General features: G+C 45.1%; 1 protein-coding gene across 1 annotated transcript in view; it reads right to left on the bottom strand.

The window, feature by feature from the left end:
- Window positions 1–15,151, bottom strand: part of FMN1 (formin 1) — a 453,758-nt gene that overhangs the window by 391,243 nt on the left and 47,364 nt on the right. The window lies entirely within an intron of this gene.

The following is a 15,151-nucleotide window of genomic DNA, read 5'->3' as shown; positions in this document are numbered from 1 at the left end:
GGCTAATATTTTTGCTAATATTTTAATTTCGACGTTTAGGAGAGATATTGGGCGATAGGAACCACAGCTTGTTAGTTTCCCCGATTTATGTAGAACCACCATTGTGGCTTTCCATAGGTCCGGGCGCAACGTCCCCTCCCTGTTTATCCTCGTTATGCAGCTGCAGCAGATGTGGAGCAATGATTCGGACATTACTTTTGTTGGGCCCGGAGACTTTCCCCGCCTTAAGTCAAGAAATGGCTGATTTTATTTCCGGGATGGAAATATCTTCCTCTAGGTCTTTGCGGTACTCTTGCGGAAGACTCTGCATTTGGACTATTGTCAAGCAGGTCTCGAGAAAGGTTTTATAGTTTCGGTCAAATGCCTGGGCTATCTACATCAGTGTTGTGCACTTTGCCTTCCTCATCTAGAACACTATGAACCAGCAAGATTCCATCTCTTCTAGTCCCAGCCAGGCCGATAACCTCCCAGCCATATCCCATGTTTCGTAAAGTTTGAGTTGGGAAACCTGGACGTGTGCACTCACCTCCCTATCTCCCAGGGCGCGATACTCCTCTGGCAGGATTGTCATGGGGCGAAGCATCAGAGGTTCCGGACCTACCCATTTCTCAAGCCATCAGTCGGTTTTCGATATCTTTCAGTTCTTTTGTTTCCTTTTTAGTTTTATATGCAATGACATTTTGGGCTCCATCTCTCAGCACCGTTTTGTATGCCTCCGACAGTACCACTGCTGAGTTGACAGAATATTTATTTTCTTCAAAGTATAGCTCTGTTTCGACCTTAAGTTCTTTCGAGACCTGTGTGTCTCGCAGTTCCCATGCATTTAACTCCATCCCGTACCGGGCTTTGTTTCTGAGATCTAAAATCCCTCTAGCTATGTACCCGGCTGCAGCTGTTATTGTTACCTGTCCCGCTGGGGCCTGGACCCTTGTGCTCAAGCAGAGTGACTCCTAGAAAATGTTTTCATACTTTTTAATGCTGAGCCCCTTTCTCGTGTAGAAAAAAATCATTAGGGACCCCCACAATAAAACTTTCTCTTACAGGTTTTCTATAAAAATGCAGTTCAGAACATATTTAACAATTGAAACATTAGTGACGTCCAAATATCTGTTTTAAAAATGCAGTAAATATGATTGCCAGCTTTCTAATGCCAGCCAAGTCTCCCTACAAGAGTAAAAGTATGAAGTGTGATCTTTTATTAAGAATAGGTGGAGGGACTCTGAAAGTTACTTGGAGTCGCCCTAACCCCACCTTGATGTTCATTCCCATCCAGGACACAAAGTGACTGAAGACACTACTGATGGCTCATTTTAGAGTGGCTGACTGCCACTCATTTTTCCTTCACTAAACAACAACACATCATTTTCTTCAGCCTGCCCCTGACTCTGATCCCCAGATGCAGAATAAATCCTCCGCCCCCCCCCCCCCCAGGTGAGATCAGTTCATGGCCCTGTGGGGGAGGTCTACCCAACAGTTTAAAGACCTCTGCTGCAGGAAATACTGATGTGCTGATGCTCATCTAAGTATACCAGTGTGTGCTTCAGAGGAAGCTGTGTGTCTTTAACTAAAGGTGTGGTACATCTGAAAACCAGACAGGGCCAAGCTGGCTTCACCAGGTAAACCGATGGCTCAGGGCTGCCCAAGACTTTCTGAGGGACCCCTGGAATCAGATCCAGAGAGATCATTCCAGAGGGAGGCCCTCAGTCTTTCTTTCTGAATCTCACCGCTGGGTTGGAGGCTGTGTTTATAAGCATCTAATAGGTCAGTGATGGAGGCAGCCAGCACCTACCTTGCAGACACTGCTGGTGCTTATGTTTTTTGGTGCTAAAAGAAAGTACTATTTTGCAACCCACTTTGCTCTGAATACAGGACTACATTTGCAGCTCATAAATGGAATTTGGCAATCCTCTGCTTCTAGTGTCATAAGCTGCTGCCTAGAAGGACCTTTTGCTTCAGCTACCATGTCGAGATCCACAAAGCACTTAAATCCATAGTCTCCGTTTTAGCTTCATCCTCTTCTGCAATTACCAGCTGATGCAGTTCTTGTCTGTTGGTTTTCAATCTCAAGTTGATATTCATGTTTTTTTCTTTCTCTTGTCCTCGTGCACAAGACATTATTCTCTCCAAGTCACAAACTTCCATGTCTAGCTTTGTCAGTCATATAGCATCTCTAATTGTGTGCTCCAATCTCTTGAATCTCAGACACTCCATCTATAAAACTGTTCCTTTATTGACTATCAAGTACTTCCCAAACAACACTGTAACACAGACATGCTGAATACCCCCCTCACAAAATCCCCCCTCCTGCCACCCCTGTCAGAAATCATCCAAAAAAGACCACAAAAGCCAGAACTCTCGAGCTAAATTTTTAACAGGATAAATAAACCTACAAGTACAATGAATAAACCAGTGCTTAATTTGTACCGGTGTTTGCAGTTGGTGGGCACCGGCTCTCATTTTTGGGTGATGGGTCTTGCTTTTCATCATCAGACTTTGACCCAGAACAAGTGAGAGAAAGGCAGAAAATGGAGAGGGGGCGGGGGGCAAAGGAGGAAAACGAAGTCTCAAAAACAGTGGGAAAGTGGGGGTGAGGAAATATTTGCATTTCTGAGATAAAGGGGACGGGAGATGGTAGATGAAAGAGTCATCAGGTGGAATAAAGTCAAGACAACCTTCATATTACATAGCATGATAATTCCAATAATAATTCGGATTGGGTCCCCGGGTTCCAGTAATGATACACAGTGGAGGCCCACATGAGCGCCGGTGCAGTAGCGCATCCCGTGAACTGTGTGGCCTCCGGGTGTCTCGGGAGTTCAGGCTGTGGAGGGTGTCTATGGCAATGCGTGGTAGAGCGCGCAGGATTTGCCGCTGTAGGCGGTGCAAGTTTGCCACAGTGCCCGACAGTGGCTTTAAAGGGTGCAGCTTCTTCGCCCATCCAATCCTCGGCCTCTCTGTAGAGGGCACAGAGCAATTCCATCATGTGTGCCAGTGGTAACCGCGGGGAAGCGTGATCTGCGCAGAGGGAGGTATATTCACAAAGACGTGGGGAGCAAACGGGAGTGTCTGAGACACTTCGGGGAGCCCCACCCCCACCCCAGTAATGTTTCATTCACAGTCTCGTATTCTCAGAATTGAAACATTTCCGATTCTAATTATTCACAACAAAATCATTGCTATTCAATTATCTGATGCAACTATCTAGAATTGCAAAGTTCTGCGGCTCGAGCTTGTTTTAGGTGCACGTGATGGTTGCTGTGTGGCACGCCTGGACGCAATAACAGAAAACTCAAAGAGAAGTACTGAAGTACTGAAGTACTGCTCAGGCGCCAGGCTGTGTGAAACACAGGAGTTGGTTTACATGCTCCAAGCCAGGCCCTTTATGATATACACCCGCCTCCCTGACAGGATACCTTCATGCTTCCTGGGCCTCCACACTAAGTGACCTCCCTCTCCAGGCCCCAAACCACCCTATTCACCCCACTTGAAGAAATGAATATGAATAACTAGAACTGGGAGAAAGGAACCTGCAGATCCAAGAGCCCCCCTCAGAGGCAGTCCGAATCTCGAAACTGGGATTAAAAACCCACCTCTTGGATTCACTGCTGCTGTAGTTGATGTGAAATAGTAAAACAGATATAAAAAAAAAACACATCCTTGAGAGGTCTGTTTTGATGAAACAGCAGCTCGCCCCCCTTCTTCGCCACCTCCACTCATTTCACAAAAGCACCAAGAAGCCGCCTAGAAGACACACAGCGCTATTGAAATGTCCAACTACCATATTAGCATTCTGCCTTCCTCACTAGGTCCACCGAGGAAAGCGCCTCTTGCGCACCTCACACAGCGCCGGCCTGATACACACTTTAATAGCGCCCATAGCGCCTACCGCACGCTCATTGCAGCTCCAACACACAGCGTCTGCCGCTCTCAGCCTGGCGCACCCTTCGTTCGTTACCTCTGAAAACACTCAGAGGATCGCCAGATCTTCACAAACGATATATTTTATTTCAGCACTTCCCAACACAGTCACACAAACACTTCCCACCGCACGATGCTCGCGCAAGCAACCCCCTCAGTCTTTACAAACACTATCACTTTTCAAACACACCGCCCACACACAGTCACAAGGTGCCAACTTTACCCACCCCGCACTAAAGAGGCCCCTCTGTGCCGCTCACAGCGAGGACCGGAAGATTTACGGTGATGTGATTTCAGCCATCACAAAAATATATCCTGCTGGGCCTGGGGAGGCAGGTCTGGGGTACTCTCCCCAGCAAAGAGCATATTTACCCAGCAGGGGGTCAAGGCCACTCATGCTTTTCTAACCCATCCTGTCTTGGTGCACAAACAGTTCTACCTAAAATGCAATATTATTACATATTTTAAATAATGTAAATAAGCTTTGCATTGACCTGCGCTCACAGGGTCATGTTACACATTCCACTGATGGAGGACTGAAGGTCATGGCGGTGGTGGGGGGCAGGGCCGAGTGTAGTCTGTGGGGGAGAATTGCAGGTGGGCTACCTGGAAGGACCGAGGCACGCTGGCACAGCTTCATAGTGGAATAGCAGAGGGAGACCTGGCATCAGAGCGCTTTACAACACACACAACCCAGGGTTAGAGTGGCTTCCATTAGTAGTAGTTGAACTCGGACATTTACATCAGTGTATACAGGAGTTACTACAAGAGACAGTTACAACGATAGAGCAGAGGCCACAAACGAATGTTAGAACAGGGCGCATTGGAGAAAGTAAATAAGTCGGGTCCAGGGTGAATTAACCAAGATGTCTGTCAAATAGGAGGAGCCTGAGGTCCTGTTTGAAGGATGCTGGGCAGGTGATTGGACGGAGTGAGGGAGGCAGAGAGTCCCAGATTCTAGTGGCGCTGCCATAAGGGCCGATTCATGTATCGCTCTCGCCTGAAGGTGGGGGGTTCCAGGAGCAGGCATTGGGCATTTCAGGAACCCCTATTTTCATTTTCTCGTTTAGATAGGAGGGTGAGGAGGAGTGCAGCGCTCGGTGGGTAACGCAAGCGATTCTGAATTGGTCCTGCGCTTCAATGAGGAGCCTTGGAGGGTTAGCGAGACAGGGGAAATGTGGTCAAATTTCTTGAGACCTAAGACGAAGCGTGCTGCAGCATGTAGTGTTGCTCTCATTGGTCGTAGATAAACTTTGGGAATGCTTTTTGAATCCCAAAAACCGAGACATTTCACAAAAACAAAAGAAGGACTACAATATTTATATACACCGAGCAGCACAGAATGAGAGCCCTCATGAACCTACAATCAGTGCTTTAAATGGGCCAGTACTCACAGCTGCTAAGTACCGGCACTTATTTTTTCCCTCTTAGGGCCAGATGTAGCAAAGAGTTTTACCCATTCTGTGTCTATGGGAAAATTTGTTGGTACATATGGCCCTTAGAACCAACACTTTTCCACTGCCAAGGAGAGTACTGGTACCTATGAAAGTAGGCTCACTGAGGCGGGGTACAAGGCTGTCAGAGTGGAGCCTGTCTGTTCCACACTGACAGCCAAAGCACCTCCATAGCCCTGCGTTGGGTCACTGCTGAACCATTCAGCAGCAGCTCATTTGCATTATTATGAGGGATGTCTGGGTGTTGGGAATTTAACCACATGCTGTGTTTGACCAAGTAGGGTCCATTCAGGCCCTGCACTGTCAATCACATTCACACTATTGTGTGCATTTGTGCACACACAGGAGTTCAGGCAGTCCACTGAGAGGGGAATTAAGAAAACAACTGGAGGGAAGGAGTTAAAAAAATTCTCTTATCCTCTGGGAGCCCTTTTCACAAGTGGCTGTCTGATTGTGTGTGAGTCTGTATTTGTATTTATATAGTGCTTACAACCCCTGACACGGTGCTGTGTGTGAAAGAGGAAGAGAGAAAATCTGAACCCTCTCAGAAAGTATATATATATTTTTTTAATCTGTGGATTGCTTTGCGTGTGAATGCCTGCTCATGCGCACACGAGAATCTATGAGTACTGTGCTCAAAGCAAACAAGAACAGTTTGCATCAAGAAGCTGCGCATATCACAAAACCAGGAAACTTTATTATAACATGATCTTTGGCCTTCATTTTTTAACAAGTCAACGTGTTTTTGTTTATTGTAGTACATTTAACACATGTTTTGGTACGTACTACAACTGACATAGAAGTCATCATTAAAGCTTCTAATCCAAAGTGTCTCATCAGATGCCAAAGGCACACAGGGCATTAACCTGACAGTGCTGCTGCTGACTTGGCTGCATTCATGGCTTAGAGGCGACTTTCTTTCTGGTTTAGGGCCTCTTCCGTGTAGGTCTCCACGCCACTCTTTATTAGCATACGTAAAGGTAGAACATGACCCCTTGGTTTGAAATGGCTGAGCCAGGACCCCACATCACTGGCACAAGATAGTACATCGGGGGTCCAGCAAGGCTAAGTGCTGGCCTAAATCTCAGCCAAGTCCATACATTTCTGGCCAAAGACCACCCAGCATAGGTCAAGCTCACTTTAAATGCATTTGGCTGTAAACATACTTCAGTGGGTCATAGCAGCAGCTTGGCGATCGATCACCATTTATGTGTTGAGCTACACGTGCAGAGGGAATCTACACATATGTACATTTGAGACTACTAACAAGGGCAATGCAAGTGATAATGGATACCTGACATATGGCAGAATTGTCTGTATCATTCCCGTTCTGAGTCCCACCCCTACCCCCGCGCACTAGCCACACACCAGCTGAATCGGAGTACCTTCGTTTATTTTTTCCCCATTTTAAGCACTGCCTAGAATCACAGAGGAGGCACTAAAATAAATAAAATGCAATATTTCAAAGCCAGTAAGATACATTTGAATTAAATTGCTTCTTATAATAGCTGCTAACTAGCCCAGCATTGTAACACACAAAACAAGCACCCCTCTGTTTTCAGTCGACTCTCTCCAAAAACCGGGACACAAGCCAAATTTGCCTAACACTGCCGCAACAGCTGGTGAAAAACCGGGACTGTCCTGGCAAATCCGGGCTGCCAGGCCGCCCTAGTCACTAATACTGTTGCGACACCACTCCCTGCTCGTTTCCTTTTGCTTCTTCCTTATTTGTGTGTTCAGATTCAATGAAGGTAAGTTGGGTGTCAACAATTATACTTTTATGGAGAAGTCTTACAAAAGTTCGAGGGGTCGTCTCATCAGCTATTTGACGTGTATATGGATCTGGGAATCAGGTGACTGTTGTTCAGGGGCCAGGCACATCAAAGGCCAGGGGCCTTTGAAAGTACATCTGTGTCTGATCATTTGTGCATTGAAATCCCGGCTCTATATCTGATCATTAATGTACACAAAGCCATTTTTAGGAGTTCTGTGCCTCACCTCTGAAAATATAATGCTTAATTTCTGGAGCTGCAGAGCAAGTTTTCCTGTAAGACGTGATGGCAATGGATGAGTTTTAAAGAGTCTTAAAGCCAACTTATACCTTCCTATTTACAAAAAAATCCTCAAAAACGTAGGCTGCAGGAACAAACAGAACAGTAAAATAGTTCTGGCTCACTTGTTTAAGGTGAGAGTGAAATTGAAAATACCTTGAGGGGGCCAGGCACCTTCTGCAGATGTGTGTCCCCACAAGTTCCAGACTTAAGATAACTACTGTAGTCAGTGCACTTGCTGGAATGGTCACGCGTTGGACTAATCAAGAATAGAGGGTTAATGTGCCTTCTGCAAAACATAGTGCTTAACATTCAGGATGAAGATGTGTGTTTTATGCAAGTCGTGTGGTTGGTTACTGCTTTGGTTGCAGTAATCCCTGCACGTCAGAAGTTACAACCTTTATACTTCAGCTCGGTGAGTATTTCTTTAGTCTATGCCAAGGAAAGAGACAACCAACACTCTAAGAGACTGTCTGTGACCTTTTCTTTGTCTGCAACATAAGAACCATTGAGTAAGTCTATTCTGCAGTTTGAGAAGGATAAGTTACGTGCTCTTAAAGTGCCAGCCATAGTCAGAATATTAAGGAAAACCTAAGTGGAGAAATCAGGTATTTGGTTTTCATTACTTCTTTTGAGATTGATGTAAGCACTCACTCGCAGAGTAATTCTGTAAACTTTTTGTTACACTGTGAACTACTTAGAAGAGTGTTTAATGTTTTCCAGAGAGCGTTCTACTTGTCAGAGCTTGAACAAAGCTGCTTAAGGGCAATACTAGTCTTTCAGCAGCGCTGAGGACGCACTGAACATGATCCCAATTTAAGTAACTAATTGTTGCTACAGTGTAACTTGGGGGCTGTTGCAGGCAATCAGGTATCAAATGCATGGAAATGACAAACTGTTTCTTCAAAGTTGCCATCTGACTGAAAGGATGGTTTAATGGAATTCACCTGGACTGACACGTGAAACAGGTGGGCTCTTAAACTTGTTTACGCAGAATTTGAGACCCAGGATGAATAAAAACATTTTTTCACAGATTTATATTTCTTTTCTACTGGACATAGAGAACTTCTGAGGTCTCCCATCTCTGATAAAAATCCCATTTTCAATCAGAAAAACTAAAACTCCTAGTGCTGCGGCCTACAAGCTGGAAGTTTCTGTTCAGCTACACAGAGCTGCTTCTGGCATTGTCATCCATGAGAAGGGGACAGAATGCTCTGACAGAGGTGGCTTACACTAGATGTCAAAACCTGCAAAGAGCATTTTTTTTAGGTAGTTTTATAATCTTGTTAAATTACCCTGTTACATATGAATGTCTGCTCAATGCTGCGAAGTATTACACAATCCAAAGGACATAAACCTATTTGGATATGTACATGTGTCGGCCATATATTTACTTTTATGTTGATGCTTGACTTCCTCAGATGTGTCTGCAAAATTGGTCTTTTGTCCTGAATTTTTAGTCAATGCCCAGAATTGGCCTCCGTGCCGAGTGCTCACCTTACACAACTCCCACATTTCTAAACATACTGTGTAATGTTACAGAAACACCTCACATCCATAAACTCAATGCACACACCACAAACACACATTGCTTAATTTCACAAAAGTACCTCCCACACACACGCACCTGTCCCAGCATTTACTCTTCTGCACATTTCTCAAAATACCCCACTTAATGATTTGCTCTCCATTTCTAAGTGCTCTGTGTAGATTTGCACTGCATCTCCAATTATTGCTGCTTTTCTTCTCTCTCGCCTCCCCCCTCCTCCCTCACCATCTCCCTCCCCCTCTCTCTGCAATGCTGTAAGCACACTGTAGACAGCCAGCACATCACCCCCACCCCCCCGCAGCACACACCGCTGTTCCCCCAGGAACTGATGAAGTGCGGCCCCCCTCAGTCATTCACAGCAGAAGAATGAGGCTCTTTTACTGAAGGCTGGGTACCTTCTGTGCCCCCCATTCACTGAGCCTCAGCCTCGGTGCACACTCCAAGTACATTCTGGCATGTACTCGGACGACAACAAATGCAGTCACTCAGAGCATCTTTCAATAAACCAGCTCGCATTACCTTTCGCCTTCAAATATTATCGGATTCAGGGAAAGAACAACCATGTATAATGCTCTAAGTGGACAGAAATAGAACCCAAGGGCACGGAACGGAATTTAGAATAAATATATTGTAGGACCAGCTCTTGAATTTCTAAAATAGAAATAGGTTTACAAATAAGCATAAACCTAACTAGAGACATGCAATATTTTATCCACTACTAAAAAACATGAATCCCACCTTCAGCCGTGGCATTTCTGAAGTCAGTCCAGTGGGTTCACCTCCTGCTGCACATACCTGTGTGCAATCTGGAGGTCGTAGGTTTGAATCCTAGAGCAGCCGACTTTTAATGCTTCTGAGGTCGATGACTGCCATCGAGCTGGTAAAGAAAGACACCCACTCCAGAGCCCCCGAGGTTATTCACCTAGAGAAGTGCAGTGTAACAGCGAATAGCAAAACAGGTCACATCGACTGGAAAGCCTCACTTCTGATGTTGGACCACATTTTCACCGCACGACTGTACAGTGCAACCAGGCACTCTGTGGTCTTCAGAAGAAAAAGGTTGTCCACCCTGTGCAAGTTAAAAATTAAAGGTGCACCCTGCCTTCAGTATACTTAAAAGTAATTTAGTAGTTTTGTTTTCATTCTGGAACACATTAAGGGTGCAAATTAGCCACTTTTTGCAAGATTTGCATCATTTTTGAAGTAAAAAAAAGAGGTGGTGAACTGGGGACGGTTAGTTCACAGAGGTCAAAATCCCGCTAAAAGAATGGTCAGCTGTCACACATGACAGGGGTAGTGTGCAAAGTTCATGTAATGGCGGCTCTTTTGATTGCATGTAATCATTTTTTTGGGTCTTTCGCCGGAGACCCCTGACTTAGGGATGACACTGAAACCTTTTTTTTGTTTTTGCAAACTTTTTGTTTAACAAAGTATTTTTTAGCCCTGGTGAGACCCCAGCACAAGAGTTAGGGGATCAGGGAGTCCTTAATATGGCCCCTTTTCCAACCAAGATGGCAGCCAGCACTTCCTGGTTGAAATGTTGGCAGCCAATCAGCTCTGTACATCTCTGCATAAGCTCGTTATTTTTCGCAAAGACATCGCAGCCACAGATATACGAATTTGGATTTCCTTAAATTTCTCAACAACTACTAAACGGATTTACATCAAATAACCAGAAGCACAATCTGTGGAACAAAATCTAGCTTTCTTCCAAATTTGGTGTGATTCCGCCCAGCAGTTCAGGCTGTAGTCGTGTTCAAAATTCCTATGGGAATTAACATTAGAAGCACACGCTTTTTTTGACTGCCCCAGAACTAAAATAAGTAGATATATGCTAATAATTTAGTTTGAGGAGTACGAGTGGGATCCTTTTGCCAAGGCCTTGGCTTTCCGCAATGCAAAATTACTGCTTTTTAATTTTTTCTTACAGTACTTGAATTTTTTTCCTCTCCTCAAAATATTCTTATATTTTAGTTAAGAGCAGTAAATAAGCCCACTGGACTATTGTGGTAAAAGTTGCATTTTCACAATATAATCTACTACTGGTCACAGAGTAGCAAATTCGCTTTTCCAGAGCCCGCAAGACCCTCAGCTGCCCTGTGGATGCAGTTTAAAGACAAGAAACTCGATGCACTGCTTTTATCCAACCTGGCAACATTTTACAGCATTGCGTCTTCTATTTTAGCATTAAAGTGCTTGGTAACCAAAAATGTAACGTTTTGCTATGTTTACTCAACATAATCAGGTGGTTCCTTGACCCTCCATTGCTTCCATGTTGTTGCCACCATGGGGCTCCATTTCAAGAGGATGCGGACACTCTCTAAAATGGCATCGTCATTATGGTAGCGTATCACTATGTCGTTGCAACACAAGAATCCATAAAGTGGCACTTCACACGCTGGCATCTTGCACAATGGTGTCAGTACGTGTCGCATAATTTACACTAAAACATAGGTAAGCAAGTTGTGCATTTCTTTAAGAAGATTGTAAGTGGTACATATGTATTGAATATATCCACGTGTTCTCTTTACAGAATATTATGCAACTGATAATTAGAGTAGCATAAATCTCAGTCGGTTCTATATGATGTAACTTTTTCTATTTTATTAAGCTTTGGGGCAAGAAACATAAGAATATATGTAACTTCTTGTACAACAAAGTAATCTTGGTTTACAAATGGCAAAAACCACAGGTCATCGCTGATGTGCAAGTATTAGTTATCCTACTTCTTGTTTTGTTTCACACATTCCTTCACCATGTTACAGTTAGCACTCATCAAATTCAAAACTTTACTTACTTCTTTTTTAATGTACATGGTCCAGCTCTGACCTATTTTCAGAATTCCTAACAAAACTGAATTGCAAACGTTAACACTAAAAATCAAATAAATACTTTCAGTCTTAGGTCTCTTGGTGTGTTACTTGACCTTTGCAACTTTTGTTAATTAGGAGTTTCCTAAGGATTGGGCGAGGAATGTGTGCAGGACCCTCTATGGCCTGAGGAAGGCACCACTCTTTCAAAGTATGATACCGAAACTTGTCAGCTCTTGCATCTCCAAGGTGTGCAACACTAGGGGCCATATGTAGGAACACATTTTCCCATTGACACAGAATGGGAAAAACCCTTTGCTACATCTGGCCCTAGGTTTTTAATTTGTAAGGAAATACCTGAAAGTTACCAAGACAAGAAGTCAGTTTCCTCCATAATTGTAATTGGGTGCGGTTTCCCACAACAAGGCTTTATGAGACATAAACACACTGGCATGGCTAATGACAATCCATAAAGAGACAATGCTGATGAAGAATTCCAGTATACGACAACAACATCAGCACCTGACACCTGAGGAAGAGTTGTATAGACTAAAGGAAGCCTGAAGGAGAAAAGCAACAAGCTCACTATATCCAAACCTAATCAGAACATTTGAAAGGGTACCTATGTGCATGTCCAGAAGGAAACGACTAATGTTGCAAGTCTTTGATTCTTCCGTGAGGTTATGAAGGTGCCCAAACTAATTTTATCTACATACCTAAGCATGAATACAAGATTCTTTTTTTGGATAACAGATCAATATATCCCCTAGGAGGTTCTTCTAGTAACTCCTCCCTTAAATGCATCATCTTGAATGGATGAACATTGACCCGTTGCAGCACTTTTAGCCAATCAGACTAGGTCTTTACATTTCACAACATTCTGTTGCTGGTACGAGTATTCTGCAGTACTGGGACAGGCAGGCAGCCTCTACAGAGGCAATGTTGCATACCCAGGCAAGAAAGCTGCCTGTTTCTCCTGCAGAGTGAACTTTGCCTTAAAAAAAAACATTAAAAGATTTTTCTCGCTTCTACTTACATTAATTTTGTTCGTCCGTCCATAGTCTTTAGAAAGTTAATGGAATAACTTTTGTATGGCTGCATTCTCTGCAATATATGTAACGTGAATACAAAGCACAGAAAACGACTGCAGCAGATTCACTACTTTGCAGAGAACTGGGTGAGACACAGTTGCAAGGGTTGGTAGGAAGCGCAGCAACATATAGAGATGGTGAGGACAGAAATATGATGTAATCAGGCTGTGTGTGGAGCCAAGTCCGGTCTACGAGAGAGTGAAAGCAGTGATAAGATTAGGGAGATACATAAGGGGAACAGTTGTCAAGTAACTATCTAAGATCTAGAACAGTGGTTTCCAACCTTTTAACTTCTGTGGACCACCACTTTTATCATTACTGGAACCACGAGACCCCCACTGAATCATTACTGGAATCTGGAGACCCCACACTAAGTCAATACTGAAAGCAGGGGACCTAATTTATTAATATTATTTAACTTTCTAAGGAGTCGGGGACCCCTTGAGGAGGCTTCACAGGACCCCAGGGGTCCCCGGACCACAGGTTGGGAACCACTGATCTAGAGGTATCCATAGCAGTTTGTTCACCAAATGAATGAATCAATTAAATACATACTTCTAAAGCGCGAACAGCTGCTTCCACAAAGTGTCCCAGCATTGACCAATAGGCATTGTCTAACCATCACCTAATCCTGCCTAAAAAAAAAAGTCTCCAAATCCTTTTTAAGCCTGTCTTCCTGAGCTCCAGGGAACAACTGTTCTAAAGTTTGGCCGCCAAATAGGAGAAAGCACACCCTTCCCCCCTTTCTGGTCAGCTTTATGCATTTCGTCTAGGAGGATGAGAGAGAGTGAGAGAGAAGGGCTCGCAGGTGGCTGCCAATGGAGCAATCCTGGGGGGGCTTTGCTTCTACCAAGAGCATCACTGATGGCAGCAAGGAGAGAACGTCTACTATGACAGAGCGCCTCCCCAATTGGGGGGGTGCGGCGCTTAGTGCCCGGGGCCGCCGTGGCCCGAGCCCTGTACGCTAGTCTTACGTTTTCTGGCCTTGGCACTTCCGGAGGCCGCACGTGTAACTTCCGGCCGCCTGCGCCGCCCCCTCCATTAGGGGGTATTAAAGTGCCCCCCAGATCAGGCCTCAGCCTTTTTAGTGGAGACGGCGTGGGCGGCACGGCCAGTGAACGGCGTTACCCACCCTCCCATCCCTTTAGACATGAGATTTAGGGTAAGGTGTGAGGGGGAATAGTAGGCGGGAAATGAGATAATACATTCACCCTAAGCAACAGAGGGGTACCCAAGGCAGGGTACCCTGGATAACACCGAAGGTAGGATCCTGCAGTCCTGAATCAACCGGTGGATGTACACACCAGCTTGGGGGTTAGGGTGCCCAGATCGCTGGGGTGGGCACGGGGCTCCCGCTCCTGGCCACCCTGTTGCACCCCCACGGCAGCTTGGTGTTGGGGTGGGGGCGGAACCCGGAGCACGAGGACAAGGGACGTTGAGGTGTTGGGAACCGCCCCCCCCAAGGATACAGGTGAAGTACGGTTCACCTGTGTGGTCCAACGGTGTTCGGGACGCAGGAGGATCCTTGGATGTGTTGTTATCGTGATTTATGACAGGATTGAATTTTGATTTACAGGAAATGTTTTTTATGATTTGTGATTTTAAGTAATTGTCATTTGTAAATAAAATTATTCTAATGCCAAAAACAATCAGACTCTGTCGGTCTTCGTTTGGCGGGTGTCGGGGCGGGGGCCTACTGGAGGCATCCGGGTACTATGAGGGTGGCCTAGTCAGGAGGGTGACCATTTCGTGGACAGGCTGGCACCAGCAAGGTCCAAGACACAGACATGCAAATTCTCCGGTGTCACCTGCATCTCAGGCTGCCCTCGCTATGCATAAGGTGCAGAGATGATGGATAGAAGTCACCAAAACCAGACCCACTAATTACTGTCTAGTAAGTATAGTGCGAGTCACCAATGCTACAAACCCAGGCAAATTAGTTCATGGCACCAGATGGGATCCTGCTTCACAGCCATGGGGCTAGCTCCTGCTCACAACATTGCCTCTCAACTTTGCTAGGACGATCACGCTTTCTAGACAGGAACTCTAGACAAAGCCCAGATTTAGGTGGCCCTCAAGGAGGGCAAACCTCACAACAGCTAACATCCCATCATTGGTGAGTCACTACTTATTGTGATCTCTCAGAGTAGGTGGAGAGCACATCAGGGTTATCGACTGCGAGGAAGGGAGAAGGCGCCCTGCCACCACTTTTAATAACCAATGTCTGTAACATTATCTTATTTTCCTGAATGTGGATTATAATGGCCACCGTGTAAGC

This window comes from Pleurodeles waltl, chromosome 9, assembly GCF_031143425.1.
Source record: "Pleurodeles waltl isolate 20211129_DDA chromosome 9, aPleWal1.hap1.20221129, whole genome shotgun sequence".
Classification (NCBI taxonomy): Eukaryota; Metazoa; Chordata; class Amphibia; order Caudata; family Salamandridae; genus Pleurodeles; species Pleurodeles waltl.
Note: the sequence above shows the minus strand (reverse complement) of the source record. Positions and strands in the feature narration are given on the sequence as shown.